This window comes from Tenrec ecaudatus, chromosome 8 (genome assembly GCF_050624435.1).
Source record: "Tenrec ecaudatus isolate mTenEca1 chromosome 8, mTenEca1.hap1, whole genome shotgun sequence".
NCBI classification, from domain to species: Eukaryota; Metazoa; Chordata; class Mammalia; order Afrosoricida; family Tenrecidae; genus Tenrec; species Tenrec ecaudatus.
The window spans coordinates 81,551,898-81,557,085 of record NC_134537.1 but is presented as its reverse complement, the minus strand read 5'-3'; the positions used below and the strand labels follow the sequence as shown (position 1 = coordinate 81,557,085).

At 39.7% G+C, this 5,188-nt stretch overlaps 1 pseudogene; it reads right to left on the bottom strand.

Annotated features, from left to right (window-relative positions):
- Nucleotides 1-936: 936 nt before the first annotated feature.
- Nucleotides 937-4,297, bottom strand: LOC142455455 (U6 snRNA-associated Sm-like protein LSm5 pseudogene; annotated as a pseudogene).
- Between the last annotated feature and the right edge of the window lie 891 nt (nt 4,298-5,188).

The window sequence follows — 5,188 nt, the reverse complement described above, 5'->3', positions numbered from 1 at the left end:
TGTGCTTCTTCTATGTGGGTTTTGTTGCTTCTCAGCTAGATGGCAGCTTGTTTGCCTTTAAGACCCCAGACGCTGTCTCTTTTGATAGCTGGGCACCATCAGCTTTCTTCACCATGTTTGCTTATGTACCCACTACAAAGTGATCGTTTGTCGGGAAGGTGGAGTGCTCAGTTTTCTTCTGAGGATTCTGCAGGACCATGAACATTTCCCCTTTAGCTTCAAAACTACATGCTGCATTCCAGGCTTCACAAGGTAGCTCTCTTCTTTATTTTTTTTGTGACAAATTCATTTAATTAAGTAGTATACATATAAAATGTTTCCCATTTAAATTCAAAAGAGGACTTAAACAGTAACTACAAAATAGTATGTTCGTGATGAACAAGTTTTTAAAAAAAATAAAATACATACTGAGAAATAGAATATACAGTAAAATGGACTTACCTGCATTTTTGACAACATGTATATATTACCTGTGCATTGTTTATTTTAAAAGTGGTTAACAGAATTTGAGTTCAGTAGAAAAGCCCCTCTTGTGAAATGTGAGAGCCTGTACTAAATTTTGTTAGTAACCACTTCAAATGTTTAAACTAGTACTTACTCAAAGTCAAAGTTCATCGCTCTGTTTGGAATAATTTTTGTTTGAAAAGCAAATGGCCATGTAATTCAGTAAGCAAATAGGCATAAAAACAAGTGACAATCTTTGTCACACTGACCATTACAGTAAAATAAGTAAAGCTGCAGTTAACCAAAAACACCTTTATTTTCATCATTAAACAACAAACTGTTAACTTTTTGTTCTCCCAAGATAATCATGATTACCTTTCACAAAAATTGGGCATTTATCTTCAAAGTATTTCCCTTTAATGGGAAACTTAGCATCATAGTATCTCAAGATTAAAAAGTTCAAAAAAAAATCCATCTTGTGGCTTTTATTAACAAAACAGAAGCAAACATAAGTCAAGAAAATCCACTCATACTTCAGGTCCTTCTCCTCCAGGAACCAGCATTGTTATGTTATTTCCATTTAGCAAAATCTGATCTAATTTAGTAATTCTTCTTCCTTCTGGTGTGATTTCAAATTCAGTGACATCTTCCAATACCATATTGACAAAGTCATCGAAACCTAGAAGGGTACAACAATTTCCTTGTCACTCTTGATCACAATGTGAATTCTTGATCCTATGCATTTGTCCACAAGCTCTAGAGGTATATCTTTATGGAAGCAGACTGCCACACCTTTCTTCCTTGGGTCAGCTAGTGTTCAGGTCACTGACCTGTGGGTTAACAGCCATGTACTTAAGCACTACGCCACCAGAGCTTCTACCACGGCCATTCATCCTGACACATTCTCTGCAGAGCCTTCGTAGAAATGGTTGCAGCATTGAATTGATGAGCTGCTTCATGTTTTCTCCCCAAATAAACTTTGACCTCTATAACAAACAATAGTGTATAGAAAATAACAAGACTATAATGATTGATCATAGCCTTAAAAGTATACATTGCGTACAACTCTTCTTGATGTGATTGAACTATTGAATCGTAGGCTATGTGAGCTATATGCCAGTAAAGCTGTTTTTAAAAAATCATATATCTGTATTTTTTATTGTTAAGAGCCACTGAGTCGCTTCCTCCTCATAACAGCCTGATGCAGAACAGAATGGAACCCTGCCAGGTCCTGCTCCATCCTCACAGTTGTTGCTGCGGTTAAGGCCATTGCTGTAGCTCAGTGCTTCTCAACCTTCCTAATGCCGGGACCCTTTCATACAGTTCCTCAGGTTGTGGTGTCCCAAATCATAAAATTATTTTCATTGTTACTTTATCACTTTAATTTTGCTACTGTTATGAATCTGGCGACCCCTGTGAAAGGGTCATCTGACCCCCAATGGGGTTGCAACCCACATGTTGAGAACCGCTGGTCTACCTGATGGTCACCTGTCAGTCAGAAGACAGTAGGGCTCACAGAATAAATCATATCACCTGTGCGTACTATGCTTCTGTAAATAATCATCTAAATGAGATCTAACAATCAACATTTATCCTCCCAGCGGGAGAAAGGCAAGGCTTTCTACTCCCATGGAGAGCGAGTCTTAGAAATCCACAAGGGCGGTTCTACCGGGTCCTGCAGGGTCACTAGGAGTCTTAGTGAAAGTGTTCCCCAAACTGTGTGATTACCCCCAGGAGAGCTGCAAAACAGATGCCTACACTTTATCCTGGATTATGGGCTATAGTACAAAACTTTCCAATTGCGGGGGGTGGGGCATTGTTGAGTAATTTTCTTTTCTGAGAAAGGGGTGGTAGGCTAAGTTGGTGTCTATGCCCTAGACCAAAGATGAGAAAGTAGAGGGGGACAAGCGACCTAGGCGAATGGAAACACACAACCAAAATGGAAATCAGGAAGATGCTGACACTTTGTAGCCAATGTCACTGAATAATATGCATAGGGATTGTTCAATGAGAACCTAACAGACTATGTAAATTTAAAAAATCACAATAAAATAATTGTTAAAAAGCAATCAGAAAAATAAAGCTCTCCAAGGAATGCTAACAAGACTAACACCTAGCTCATGTTCCTTTCCTCGATTTTCTGAGCCAGTGACATTGGGTCAGGCTCCCCTCACAGCAGATCATGCTGCTCTGCACTTTCCTCTTTAGTCCCCCCACCCCTCCCCTCCCCGCTCTACTTTAAAGATCTTCTGGTGACTTTTAGCCCACCTGCATAACCCAAGATAACCGATTTTAAATGAGGTGGATTCATAACTTTAATCCATCTCTGAATTGAATTCCCTTGTCATGCACCCTAACTTATTCACCAGTTCCAGGGCCTATTGCTCTGATGGCTACAGAAGGGATAAAAGATATATCAAGCAAATATTTTAAAAAGAAAGCCAGTGTGACTATATATTTTTAATCAGGCAAAATAAACCTTAAGGAAGAAATGAAGAAAGATAGAAGACCTAGTGGTGTGTGTGTGTGTGTGTGTGTATCCTATTTACGGATTAGAAGACTTAGTTGTATTAAGATGTCAATTCTTCCCACTTTGATCTGGACATCTAATTCAGTCCTAATAAAAATTCAAGGACTTTTCTGAAGCTAGATAAGGTGATCCTAAGATTTATGTGGAAAAGTAATAGAAAGAGAATGGAAATGATTCTGAAAAATGAGGGAAAATTGGCAGAGTCATACTACCTGACTTAAAAAATTACTATCAAGGTGGTAGAGAAACGACGTCAGGCAAGGTGGTGGTGCAGGAAGTCAATAGTGCGCAAGGGTTCCAATTCCTCTACATCCTTAACAGCACCTATTGTGTTCTACTTTTTTAAAAACAGTTTTATTTTTGATCCTTCCTCAGATCATATAATTCGATAGTTCCATCACACCAAGAAGCGTTGTACAGTCATCCCCACAATCAGTTTCAGAGCATTGTCTTCTTTCTCGTCCTCATTGTTATTAGCTCCTCGTTTCTCCCCAACCTCCCCTTCCGCACCTCAAGGAAGCATTGACCCAGTGATTGTCTCTATAGATTTACCTATCCTGGATTTCAGGTACAGGAAAACATGAAGTGAACCCCCCAAACTAAGAACAATCACAAAGTAAAGCATAAAACTCTCAACTGAAACGAAATCAGAAAATACTAAAATCTAGAACAAATTGAAATGGATCACAAAGAAAATCAAATGTTAGGGTGCTAAATTGTAGCCTAATTGCATCTGAAGCAACCCACTTTCCCATGCACTCTGCATAACAGCAAGGCTGTTCTCACGCCTGGTCCGTGGTCGGAGGGCTTAATCAACACGTGTTTCCCCTACACTATTTTTTTAACTGAAACAACTTTTAAATGGGTCAATAGGGAAGTCGAATGACAAGATATTAACATATTGATCTAACTATGTCTGCCATAATTGAGGTTACAATGCTTTCTATCTAACAATAGGCCTATTCACACCCCTCAATTATGATTAGAAGGCATTAACCAGAGGCTTAATCTATGTGTGGACTCTGATGGATTTTGGGGTCCCACTGTCATCCCTAGCCTGGAGTAAACCAGGTGTTCACAGTTGAAGTTCTGCTAGCACTCCCTCCTTTAGATTACAATAATATAATCCTTGGATCACACAGGCTGCTATACTTCTTCCACATGGACCGAGTTGACACCTCATTTTGAAAACAAGCTTTTAAGACCACAGATATTATTCTTTCTGATAGCTGCTCACCACCTAGTTTCTGAAGAAACGAGGTTACCTATAACACCCATATCTTCAATGATTTCTTCATGAGGGCAAGCAGCAAGTAGGGCCATGGCACTCGAACTAGTTGCTCTTAGATTGGCGCCAGAATTAAGTGCAAGCCCAAAATGCATTCATGCATCGATAGTTTATATATATCTTTGGTTCACCTTCAAGATGTCTTTGCCATTTTATATTAGAGAACATTATCAATTGTGCCCCTGAAGTATTACTCCCACTATCATCAAGTCCCTATAGGTAAAACTGTTCCTGTGAGTCTCTGAGCCTGCACATTTTCACAGGAGTCGAAAGGTTTGTCCTTCCACTGCAGAGCAAGTTAGTGGTTTCAAACTACTGACCTTCCTTGACCTGGTGATAAAAGGAAATTATACAAATATTGGCCAGCTATGAACTGTAATACACGAACTGTTGACTTGTACAGGTTGAACATGAAGTGAATGGACACTGTTTACACAGATAACAAAGGTTGGTGATAGGACACATCTTCCAATAATATTCCTTCACAACAGCAGAGTCACTCTTACCAGATTATAATGAAGCAAGGAGGGCATTAAAATAGCTAGAATATGGTAGTTCCAGGGGACTAGTCATTGGTACCCTCAAGACAAGAGATCTGAACCAAAGTCCATTGTCCACCAATTGTATGCCCTTGGGCAAGTGGTCCTCTGTTTTTTCTCACACTAGGGAGTTTCAGCCTTTAAGTCCAATGGCTACAGGTGGGTTTAAGGTAAAACCCAGTTCACTTAGTAGGGTTTCCACAAGGAGTCCTCCTGGTGTGGTCTATGAAGGATGTTGTGTGTCTTGAAAAAAAAACCAATCTAAAGTCCCAGTAGTCTATAGTACATGGACTGGGTCACCAAGGGCTGCATCGAGACTAGGTCAAAAGTGCCCCATTAGGAACCCAGTACCAGGCATTTTCTCCCCTTGGGTTGCACATAAGTATT